This window comes from Ursus americanus, chromosome 12 (genome assembly GCF_024610735.1).
Source record: "Ursus americanus isolate L20-20 chromosome 12, mUrsAme1.1.p, whole genome shotgun sequence".
NCBI lineage: Eukaryota > Metazoa > Chordata > Mammalia > Carnivora > Ursidae > Ursus > Ursus americanus.
This window is the reverse complement of record NC_142138.1, coordinates 25,890,181-25,902,965: the sequence shown is the minus strand read 5'-3', so window position 1 is coordinate 25,902,965 and position 12,785 is coordinate 25,890,181. Positions and strand designations below refer to the sequence as shown.

General features: G+C 40.0%; 1 long non-coding RNA gene across 6 annotated transcripts in view; it reads right to left on the bottom strand.

The window, feature by feature from the left end:
• The window catches only part of LOC123795315 (uncharacterized), a 139,523-nt gene that overhangs the window by 71,741 nt on the left and 54,997 nt on the right, over positions 1 to 12,785 (bottom strand). For all 6 annotated transcript variants that reach the window (XR_015726264.1, XR_015726265.1, XR_015726269.1 and 3 more), the window contains one exon: positions 10,019 to 10,117. This is a non-coding gene — a long non-coding RNA (uncharacterized LOC123795315). The remainder of the gene's footprint in view (positions 1 to 10,018; positions 10,118 to 12,785) is intronic.

Sequence of the window (12,785 nt, the reverse complement as noted above, 5' to 3'; positions counted from 1 at the left end):
ATGGGATGTCTGGGTGGCTCAGTCAGTTATGCATCTGCCTTCGGCTCAGATCATGATCCCAGGGTCCTGGGATCGACTCCTGCATCCGGCTCCTTGCTCAGCAGGGAGCCTCCTTCTCCTTCTGCCTGCTGCTCCCTCTGCTTGTGCGCTCTCTCTCTCTCTGACAAATAAATACATAAATAAAATCTTTAAAAAAATACCCCAATCATCTTTTTATGTATCAGTCTCCACCACTAGACTGTGAGTGGCTTGAGAAACACAGCTGCACCTGTATTCACTTGTCTCCTCTGGATCCAGCACAGTGCTTGGCACCTGACAGATGTTCACCAACAGCTGATTTCTTCACTTTCCTTGCCCAGAGCAGACTGCAGAACAGAGACTCTAACCCAGGTCACTTGACTTTCGCTCTAATCTCCTTTTTCTAGTGTTATCTATGTCATCTCACTGTCTTACACCCTTTCTCTAAAGATTAGCACAAGAAGCAAATTGAAGTAAAACTCAAATCAGTCCAATTTACTACTCATTAGCAGTTTTTATGAAGACTGGTTATAGAAGAGATTGAAACTCAAAGCTAATGTGACATTTTGAATTATCTCAAGTTGTCACTTCTCCATGCTGTGCTTCACTCTCATTAGGAAAAGTAATCAAGAGTGGGGCCTATTATTATACGGTGGCCCTCCCTGATATTAAAGCTTAGCACTTGGAGGTATCTAATATTTGTGTTAATGCTACACTTTCCTACTGGCACAAAATGTTATCTGTTCATTTTTCTTTGAGTAATGTTTTGGGGAGTTTCCTCTTTTTTGGCAACTTCTTCATATTAATTCCCCCCAGAAGCATTTGCTTCATAACTTGATGGATACATTTAGATTCCTTACAAGGGAGACATCCTATGATGCCTTTAGTTTCCTCTGCTAACACCAGGGAAGACCGAGGTTATGCAGGATCTCTAAGGAAAACATTTTCATGTACGATATAAACAATCTGACTTTAAAACGTATTTAAAAATTCACAAGCCCATGTTAGCTATAGTGAGGTACCTGAATAAAGATTCAGAATAGTGAGTACAGAAGAAACATTTATATATTTTATTTCTTAATCAGTGCATATGAAGATTCTTTATAGTGTCCAACTACCATCTCTTTTTGCTCAGGTCCAGAAACCAGCTGTTTGTGTTCTTTATTGTCAAATCCCCTATTTCTGGTTAATTTCATATCTCTTGCTAAGAGAAAAATGTAGCAGTGCTGTTATTACTCACAATGCTATGGCTCTTTGAAACCTGTTGTATTGAAACATGATAGATCTTCTTGCCTCTGTAGTTCTTTAATACCATTTGTTTAATGCTGGTTGCATCATTATTTATATAATAGCGTAATCATTCATTGTGCCACCCGTGAATATTGGCTTCCGATGGCTGTTTCAAAGGTTGTTGCCATGTCTCATCGATAATAGCCCCAAATGCAGATCTTATCCAGAGTATTGAGGAAAATGTGACTAATGATTCATTTTCTGATTGTTAAATTTATCATTTAAAATTCTGTGACCTAAATGTAGGGAAATACCTTACATTTCCATCCATATCTTCTCTTGAACTCTGTCATAGTCTGTTTGGGCTGCTAAAATAGCATACAATAGACCAGGTGGTTTATAAACACCAGAAATTTACTTTATCAGTGTAATAAATACTCCTGCATGTCCACTTGAATCTGGTGCTAAAAACTGGTTTGGGGATTTGGAATCTTTTTCTCCCCAAAAGCACCTTAGGCTCTCATGGAAAATTTGCACACTCCTACCCCAGTGACCTCCAGAGTTCTAAAGGTGGAGCTGTTCTTGTCAAATAAAAAGTGTATCCTATTTTACATTCTATTCTATTATTATTCCTTATACTTAGCCTAATAAAAGTATATAGTGTTGGGCAAGCATTAACAACACAAAATTGTGATGTTATCAAAGTTTGTGTCAACTTTTTCTCTTCTAGGCAATATGGAATAGCAGTAAAAGCATGAATTTTGAGCTCTTTTAGAACAGGGTTCAAACCCTGCCTTCATGATGTAGAAATTTTGAAACATTAGCAAGGTATTTTATCTCTTTGAGCTATGATTTTTTTTTTCCCTGCAAATAGGGTTAACAACAATCATAAAGATTAAATAGCATCATGCTGTAAAATCCTTGGCTAATAACAACAAATTTATAATAATAAGATTAGTTAACTTTCCTCCTATTTTACTCTGTCAGTGGCTTCTGGCTCCCAGATCCAAGCAAGTGTGCTCCTGACTACCTAGTACCCACTGATGCAGGGTCTTGGCTCCAGACAAGTCCATGCTCCTATTTCTGACTTCATACTCCTCCCTTCCAAAGGAATTTATTGCATTTGATCCTCTTGGGAATTCTCTGTTCATGACAATAGCAGGAATAAAGGGTTCATTCAAAGGTTAGCCAGATCCTAACCCAGGCTGAAAGCAAGGGGTGGCTTTATCACTGATACGTGGGAAAGCCAGCTTATAAAAAAAGGCACCGTGCTACATCAATCCCCTCCTGCTTTTACGTAGTTTCCTGTAATATCTTCAGATCATGGTCTTAAGTGTGAAATCACCATTCTCCCTTTAAAATATTGTCAAGCTTTTTCTGAAAGCTTACAGAGCAAAACCTTCCTCATCCCATGGAAGATCTTTCCTATCCTTTTAAAATGTAGACTTTTCTCTACTGGTGTTGGCTACATTTTGTTACAAATGGTCACTGTGGGTATATAAACAAATATTTTGACTAAACCTCGGGCTTTGAGCATACAACTTCGTTCAGTTACAAAATCTGCAGATAAATGAACATTTTTGTACTGGTAAAAATAAATCAGTACGATAAGAAATGCAACAATCCCAAATAGAAATAACTTCAAAAAGTGCTAAAGTTTTGCAATGTAATCGCTTCCTCTTAAGGAGCAAAATTTTAACACATTAATTTGCTTGTTAGTGGTCAAACACCTGTGTGCACGTGTATGTATGTCGGTATGTGTGCACATAAGACCTTTAATTAAGAGCAACCTTTTGTCCACATAAGAGTTCAAAAACAAAATTAATAGAGGATGTTGAAACAAAGAATTTTGGGCTGCTTTCCAAAGACAATTCTCCTTAATACCTTGCCTCTCTCATTTTATAACACATATTCATTCATTACTTCAATAAATATTGCACACTTACTATGTATCAGACACTTAAACAGCCCTTGTGATATTTATGCATTATGGGGAGGGGTAGATATGATATTTAAGTATTTGTTAAATCTATTGATGCTGGGAACCAAGCAATATCCTTAAGCAAGATTTCAAGTAAAGCTTCAAGAAGCATGAGAGGGTACAAAAAGTCAAAAGAGCCTAAGAACTCACAAGAAGAGGAGGAAAAGGAAGACCTCCAAGGGAAAGCATCTGCTAATTAGCCAGCCCTCTTCCTCTGTCTCCTTCTTGTGAGTTTTTAGCATCTTTTGACCTTCCATATAGCAGCCAATGTAATCATTTTAAGATAGCACTACCCTGCAAAAAAGCTCTGACGACTTCCCATAGATTTACAATAAAATCCAAGCTCTTTCACATGCCTTACAAAGCTTTAGATGATGTGACCTCTACCTACCTCTCTCATATCAGATCTTTCCGTTCTTCCTCTTGCCCAGAACTCTTCAGCTATCCTGGCTGTCTTAGATCCTCTAGTCTAACAACACATATTCGTTCTAGCCCTTAGGGCACTTTGCTCTACCAGGAATCTTGCCCCTCTCACTGCTGTTTGTTATTCAGCTAGCATTTAAATATTGCCTCTTTGGAGAAGCCTTCCTGATCATCTAAAGTAGCTCCAATCACTCCTTATCACACCACTCCATCTTAACACTGTGCGTAACGCTTAACCTGATATTTTTCTTCTTTACTTGCAAAGTTTTTTTGTTTGTCTTCCCATCCCCATCAGAATACACACTTCACAAGAGTCTGAACTTTGTCTGTCTTGTTCATCATTGTCTCCCCTGTGCCTCGAAGAATTCCTGTTACATGGTAGGCACTCAGTTACACTTATTAGATGCATGAATCAAGATTGGTCTCTGAATCTAGAATTCTGAATTTGGTTCCCAAAGTCATTTCCCAAGCAACAAAGAGAATAGCCTATAAAAACGAAAGTAGAGTTTACTATCAGGTTATTGAGCAAGAAAACAATTATTGGCCTTCAGGAAAATTATGGATATCTGTTGTTTCTAAAAAGACAAGGCCAGATATATGCCGATAAGGCAACAATTTTTCCTTCAATATGAGCTTAAACTACATTTCATCAAAGTAAAATTAATGTTTTTTTGGAGAGTTCACCAATAGCCTGAAGTTCTCATGAGTGACAAGGCTGAGCTAGAACTGGAGGACTCAGGGACATCCCTGCTCTCAGCCTCTCCTGGGCTCCAGCAAGAAGGAGTCCTCACCCATTTCAGAAGGAAGAGTCATCATGGCTTTTAATGATGCCGAAGAGATCCATACTCCTAGAGGCATAGAAGACATACGCAAGACAAGAAAGGCAAAAGGCCACCACGAGGACAGCACACAATAGAGGGACACACACAGTAAGAAGCTTTAGTTGAGGTCAAATTTCATTAAGTTTGAAATTTTATTTGGAGGCACTCCTAAATGAACCAATTATTATTTAGCTTTTTAATCTACCTCCTAATATAGGCATCTCTTTATTCCCAATATATCTCAAGAATTTTTTTTAAAAAGTCCCCAAATTACTATTCAGGGTTTTAAATGAAAAGATTAAAATACCATAAATGTGCAAGCTGGAGAGAGTACTATGCCAGTTTTTGCATGGAATTTATTTGCAAAAGTAAATGTCAACTTTAAGATCCCAAAATGGAATATAAGACGATACTACTGTATTTAATTCATAATCACTTCAAAAATGCTACAGCGAGACACATTACCAAATTGCAAATGATTTCAGGTTCTGTACATATAGATGGATCTTGCCTAAGGTGTTTAAGTGCTAAGAGTCAATAGGTTAAAACAAATATACTCTACATGACATTAATTCAAGTTAAAAGTTTTAAAACGGAAAGTGCTCTTCCACTAAATGGTACGGTTGTTCCCTAACAAACTACCATATCATGCCCTTGTCAGGAGAAATAAGTAAAATAACAAAAGACGTGCCCCCAGATGCCTGAGAGGCAGAGTGTAGCGTATTAACTAAATCACGTCTTTCAAACTGCATGGTTCCTCCCTCCTGCAAGGCAGCAGGTATGAGCAGCCTGGTTCCATCTAAGTAGCCCCTGTACTCACCCCGCTCAGCACAGGTGCGATGCTACAACAGGAGGGCCCAGAGCCTTGCACACACGCACAGGAGCCAAGGGTCATGCCACCTCTGCTCCTCTGAAGATATCAGGCATGCCTTTTAAATCCTACAAGATACATGTGATCTAAGACTTTGAACTCCTAAGAGTGAGAATTGATGAGACGGAGAAACAGTGCAGGGCCCGGACTTCTTGCTCGCTATCAATCATTTAAGAGCATTGTCCTTACAGCAGACATTCCAAGAGTACATTTCTTCCATTGCCATCGTGGGCAATTTCCATTATTACTTGGTCTTCTTTCTGATTTAAGCTACAAATATATACCTTCCTTAAAGACCCAATGCTTCCTCTCCAGCAGGGAAGGACTTCTCCCCTGCCCCCATAGAAGGCTTATCAAGCAGATAAAAATGATATCAAAATTGATGCTTGATCTTACAACAGGTGGGTTTCCAAATAAATCTCTAAGATGTGGAAAGTTTCTCTAAACAGGAAAGAAACGTGTTAATCAATGTTCATATTCAAGGAGGAAGCCCAGTCAGGAACATTCTGGTTTTCAGTTCTAGGAATCACAGAGGCTTTAGAATGACTCTTCTCTGACAGGCCTCCAGGAAGATGTTTGTGACTTTTTTTCCTGACAGCTGAGAGCAGCATACACAGGACCTTCCCTTGAACACCAGGCAAATTGACATAGCCATGAAATCCTTAGAGTGGCATGGAGGAAGGCAAGAATGGGTGGTGAAAAAAATTTATATCAAGTCAGAAGACCTGAATTCTGGTTCTGCTATTAATCAGTTATCTTCCATTGCCTCAATTATGTAATATCTCCAAGTCCCATTTATGCCCTCCGTAAAGCGAAGATGATAAGGCCTAGCTTACAAAGGTGCTGGATTGTTATTTTTTTTTTTCACTCAACAGTTAGTGTCTGTGTTCTAAGTGCTAAAAATGAAAAAAAAAACACAAAAAGATAGGAGACTAGACATTGTTAAGCTTTAACCATAGTAATGAGTGCAAACATGGAAACAGATAATTGGGTAGTAAGATAATATGTCACCCTGACAAATTCTGACAGCTGGGAACAGACGGGCACAATCCTTCATGACACTGCAAAAACATCACTGCTACCAGGACTACTCGACCAGAACTTGTAGAGAAGAGAGAAGAGCTCCGATGGCAAAAATTCTGGATTGGCTGAGATTCAATCTGAAGTTTCCAAGTTGACTCAGAATTCAATTAGATAACTGTTTTTGTAATCAAGCTAAATAGACTTGAAAGGGAGATTAAGTGACGTCTTAGGCCAAGATCCCCAGAAGTCGATCCTGAGGCAAGGAGACCCGTGCAAGTGAATTGTTGGGGAAATGTTCCTGAGAGAAACCAATAAGGGAGAAGGGCAAGCAGAGCATGGAAGAGAAAAAAAAGTCCAGTAAGAGTTCAGTCAAAGTCCCACAGAAAGGGCTTCAGCCTACCTCTCAGAGTGAAGGTGCTCCTGTCCCTTCCATCTTTGGCTAAGAGCCGCCCTTGGAGGGATGTCATTCCTGGGCACCTCCAGCTCTCTAGGCTTCTGGGAGAAGCAACCCCAGTCTGAAGGCAGTCCTCTGAAGAAGAATTACAGATGCAGGCTGAGGAAAGTGAAGGCACACTGACCTTCAGGGAAGAATATATAAAAGTCATAAAGGGGACATGAGGGGCTCTGGGAGCAACACGGACAGTGTCCGAAAGGAGGCCTAATGGAAGTGGAATGGAAGTGCCAGGTTACACTCCTCACACCTGAGAGTGTGGCCCGAAGTATTACAGTACTTATAATTGCAATACAGAAATAACTATAATATTATATGGCCGTGGCCCCAAGGAGATAGTGAACAATTCTGAGAAAAAATGGGAAGATTTTTAACAGACTGTGTGATCCCTCTCTTGAGGGACATCAGATTTAAAGGAGTTTCCTGAAAGCTGACTGAATCTGGGGTTAAGGCTTCATCCTGTGGGGTGGTTGCCTGGCAAGCTTGGGGACAAAGTCAGAAGTGAAACCCTATTGAAAAAGTAGGGGTAAGAACCAAGTCATAGGGGGCGCCTGGGTGGCACAGCGGTTAAGCATCTGCCTTCGGCTCAGGGCGTGATCCCAGCGTTCTGGGATCGAGCCCCACATCAGGCTCCTCTGCTATGAGCCTGCTTCTTCCTCTCCCACTCCCCTGCTTGTGTTCCCTCTCTCGCTGGCTGTCTCTATCTCTGTCGAATAAATAAATAAAATCTTTAAAAAAAAAAAAAAAAAAAAAAGAACCAAGTCATAGAATCTAAATTGATTTTTAGAAACAAAAGGTTGGGAGTTAAACAAGAAAAGTGTCCATGGCCAGGAGCCAGATGAAAATTAGGCATGAGAGTTCTGGCCTTTAACCACAGCAGGGCGGGGTCGTCCTGGGCAACACGACAGTAGGTGGTTAGACACACTGGGTAAGAGTGCCCAGGAGTCATGTCAGGGTCAGGTCTTGATGGAATGTGTGGGTTTTTAGGTCCAGAAGGAGGAAATGACATTGAGGAAGGAGTGACAAGCATGTGTAGAAGCAGGGAGGCCAGAAATTGCTGTGATATGAACTGAGAGAAGAGGGAGATAAGGTGAAAAGGTCATTTTCAGCCAACTTGTCACAAGGCCTGCAAGCCATTCTGAAACAATTTTCATCTAATCCAGTGGCCAATATTTTTGTTTTTCCATTTTTAGGAAGGTTATGTAGAGGATAAGTTAAAGTGGAGAGAAAGAGACAGTTTGAAGGTTGCAAAGTCCAGATGAGAGATAATGTACAGTGTAATTAATAACCTCCCCAAAGAGATTTTATAGATCAGGGAACTAGCCCAGAGAAAAATAAACTGGGTTTTTCTTAAAAGATCTTTATCTCTTTGCATGCTATTTGTGCAATGGTAATTGCTAAGGGAAAAAAACAAACAGGGAAAAAAAAAAACCTCTATTTTTTAGAACTCTGAAAAAAAAGGCTCGATCATGAAAGCATCCTGTTCTTGCAGAAGAATATTACTGAGATAAAATAACAACTGGATTCTTTCCTAGCAAATAGAAGACAGAAAGCTAGCTCAAGAAACAAAATCCCAGCTTAGGCCTGGGACATTGGTGTTTTCGCAGTAATGAAATGATTGAAAGACGTCAAACTGCAGAGAATGCTAGTATGAGCTACCAGCACCCTGTTCAAACAGTAACTTTTAGCAACTGAAAATCATTAATGGATGTTAAGACAATAGAAAATGACACCTAGCTACAGATCCTAAACTGAAGCAATGAGAGCAAGACTAGACCTCAGGGGCAAGAGGAGAGAGCCACCTGAGGCCAGAGTCAGGAGAACTGGGTGTCAGATCAGACACGGGAGAAAAAGGAGCCCGGAGAGTCTAGCGCTGGGGTTAGAGACTGGAAGTGGAGAGATCTGGGGAGAGTGAGGCAGACGGGGAGTTCAATGTTCTGGTGCTCAGTATCCAAGTTGGAGGTGCCCGGGAGGTGGTTGGAAATATGTCTTCAACTCAGGGGAAAAGTGGCTCTAGATACAGATGTAAGATTCATTTCTATTTAGATTGTAGGTGAGCCCTAGAGATAAGGGAGAGAGAGTTTAAAGGGAGCATTTCAAGAGCAGAACCCTGGGAAACTCCAATATTCAAGAATCATCCCATCTAAAGAGGAAGCTCGAATAAAGGATATTAAGAAGGAGTGAGCAGGAGATGGGAAATGATTAGTGTGCTCTAAGCCCAAAGGAAAAAGAGTGCCCAGAATGAAAATCTGGCCAAGATGACCTAGGCCTGACTACTCACTGAGTGACTACTCCCTTTGTACCTCAGTCTCCTCACCCAAAACTTGGACATAATAGCATCTATAGAGTTGTTGTGAGGCCTAACTGATTTAATATATGTAAAGTGCTTAGAGCAGGGCCAGGCAGAGAGCAAATGCTATATATACAAGTTAATAAAAAGAACAAAGTGCTGCAGAGACATCCCTTTGGGTAAGTTGGTTGGTGCCTGAAAATAGTTCATTGGTCATTGTTATTGGTGACAGGCACCGTCTATGAAAGCACAACACATAATGATTATCATTTAAAACTTTTTGTTTTCCTACTGGCTATTATTTAGAGTTTGTGACTATGAGAGGAAAAAATGATGGCAATGTCTTTATGAAGAACAAATACATGGGATAACACATGCACCAAAAATATACCAGACTAGATTAAGGGTGAATTTCGCACAGCAAACCTAAGTATGGAATTATCACCCACACGAATGAAAAAGACACATGCAGTTTTTATTAATAACAATATTAGGTGTCTGAAATCTCACTAGAATTATTTTAGAAACACAGATGATCAAGCAGATGTATGCTGCATGTGAATATGTGAATAGTAAGTGACACAAATTATAGCTGGGATAGTCACCTTAAGCTTATACATCTTTCTGTCTCATTATGACATTTGATGAAAAATGAGATCTGACTCCAAAGAATATAATTTTTTTGTTTATGAGCACTGGTATGTGTAAGTATCATATTGTATAACTTTATACCCAGAAATTATTGCTATCCTTTATACTTTATACTTACTGAGTGTTTATTATGTGCCAGGCACATATGTATGTTATATTACTCATCCATTTAAACTCCACAGCAACCCAACGGGGTAGTCATGAACATCTTCATTTCACACGCAAGGAAGCCACGATACAGCGAAGTCAAGCAACTCACCTTTGGTTACACATACAGTAAGTGGCACAGCAAAGACTGGATTCAAGTGGGCTGACTCCAGTGTCCATGCCCTTAGTTGTTATGCTACATTGCTTCTCACTTAAGAAAGAGAAAATAAAATTAAGATGGAAAGGAAAAGCCTACAATGCCTTTTGGAGATCTGTAACATTTTGTTCTAGACTGAATTGCATTCCCCTAAAATTCCTATGCTGATGCCCTAACCTCCAGTACTCAGAGTGTGGCTATATTCAGAGAGGGTCTTTAAAAAGATAATTGAGGTTAAATGAGGTCATATGGGTTGGCCCTAATCCAACCTGAGTAGTGTCCTTGTAAAAGGAAATTGGACACACTGAGGGACATTAGGGACAGGAGTGAACAAAGACCATGTGAGGACACAGCAAGTAGGCAACCAGATGAAAGTCAAGGAAAAAGGCCTCAGAAGAAACCCGAGCCTGCCAGACATCATCACCTTGGGCTTCTAGTTTTCAGAACAGTGCAAAAATTCATTGCTATTGTGTAAGCCACCTGGTCTGTTGTATTTTGTTAAGGCAGTCCTAGCAAAATAACACACATTTTTTTTTAAAGATTTTATTTATTTATTCGACAGAGATAGAGACAGCCAGCAAGAGAGGGAACACAAGCAGGGGGAGTGGGAGAGGAAGCAGCAAGCTCACAGCAGAGGAGCCTGATGTGGGGCTCGATCCCATAACGCCAGGATCACGCCCTGAGCCGAAGGCAGACGCTTAACCGCTGTGCCACCCAGGCGCCCCCAAATAACATACATTTTAAATATCAGAGATGAGTTACGAAAAAACATGCTCAGACATTGTTTCCTCTAGGAAGTCCTCCTTAGCTTAGTTGAATCCTGTTTCTACATTCAGCTGTTCTTAGAGTGGCCTGTTTATATAAATGTATTCCCCATTCACCTAGATTCAAGGCAGGAACTGTTTCTTTATCATCTTTATACTCCATAAGGCACATAGGTCCCTAGCTCAACACAGACATTTTGTTTACTTTCTTACTTGGTACGTAATATTGCTACTGTTCCTATGGGTTTATTTTCAAGACCAATTCTTACCTATCCCTTATTTCTACAGCTGCCACCTAAATCTCTTCATCCAGGGATTATCTTTGACTCACACATATACAGTACAAGAATTTTATCTATCTTCCTTAAATAAACAGTAAAAACTTCTCAAAACAAAAGTTTTTCAGGCAATGCTGAACCAGAGACTGGGGAAAAAAAATGATGTCCCCCTCTAAAATATTAGGGGTCAGGCTTCTGAAATTCTAGGAATTCTGCCACAAGTTACCAGCTCATGCCCTCATTAAGTTCTGGGTAAAGAGGGTACCACATGTTTGTGAAAGCTGGGAGCAGTTAGTCTGGATTCCTAGGAGCTTCTCTTTTTAGGTGAGTAAATTCACTCCTGGCTCCCTGGAGGCTCTTTCTAATCACCCGCACGAAGCCTCAGAAACTTCTTTCCTGTGAGGTTTACTACCTCTTCATGTTTTCCAAGGTGAGTGGGAACCATCAAGCCCTTGATAGACCTTAATAACAAGTCTATTTGACTAGTTTGGCCTGCAAAGAAGCAAATCATGCTGGTAACTTCATAGTAGATACAACTCAGATGAATGAAAAAAGGGGACATAAAACAAAAGAAAGTGGAATCCATTGCAAGACAAACCATTTCAATTCATGACATTTTGGAAGACATATTGCCAAGATAAGAGATGGATAGAAAGTTTAATTCAAGGATGTTCTGCCTAAATCAAGTGAGTTTACATAAAGAACACTGTATTTACAGTATAACTTATGATCTGTTAGCTACAAAGCAACATTAGTTTCCCCATTTTCCTCTCAAAGTGCACAGTGTGTGGTTGGCTACGTAGAACTTACCTCAATTTTGAAACCTATTTGAATTTTTCTATTACTGCAAAGCTATACATTGTAAGACTCAGCATATTTTAAGAATTCTCCTACCTCCGTATCTTATGCCATTTTTTAAAAAAATATATTATTTTATGGTACGTTTGCCATACTCTGAAAATACTGTAACACTACAAAGTTGGCCAGGCAGAAAAGCAATTCAGGTATGAACTAGAGAAATGATATTGGCACATAAGGTAGACTTCTGGCAACTAAGAAAGAAACGAGGTCAGTAGCTTATTGATAGCAGAGCAGAATGATGGCAAAGCACATCTGGTGAACAGATCATGGGCCCGGGAGTCAGGAGGCTTGGGCTGTATCTCAGCCAGGCTGTTGGTTCACATAGTGATCTTGAGCAAGTCAATTAGCCTCTCTGCCAAGTTCCCCACCTGAAGAGTTGAGATAAGAGTATTCTTAATTCATAGGAATGTGTCAGAATTAATGGTCTGTTATGATGGGAATTGGTTAAAATAAGGATCTGGCTGGGTAGAAGCAGGCAATGAACCCCCCCCCCCCCCAAAAAAAAGCCCTTTCTATCTGATTTAATCTTTCAGGAGAATCCAGTGTTTTAAGAATTACAGTGGAGTCTAATTAATATACTTGGTATATTAATGGTGCAGCAAAGGTGCAGCCTAGCTCCTTCTGACTGCTTATGGTAAAAATACTTGCCTTGGAAATTCCAATACTACAAGGGGTCCACGGCCATCAGAATATCTTGTAAATCAAGCAAAGTCGAGTTGATAAAATGTACCGCAAGGAGGAACAAAATAACCTTAAGAGTCTTAGTGGTTCCCAGAAGGGGGAGGTCAGAGGAGAATATAAATATAGATACAGATACAG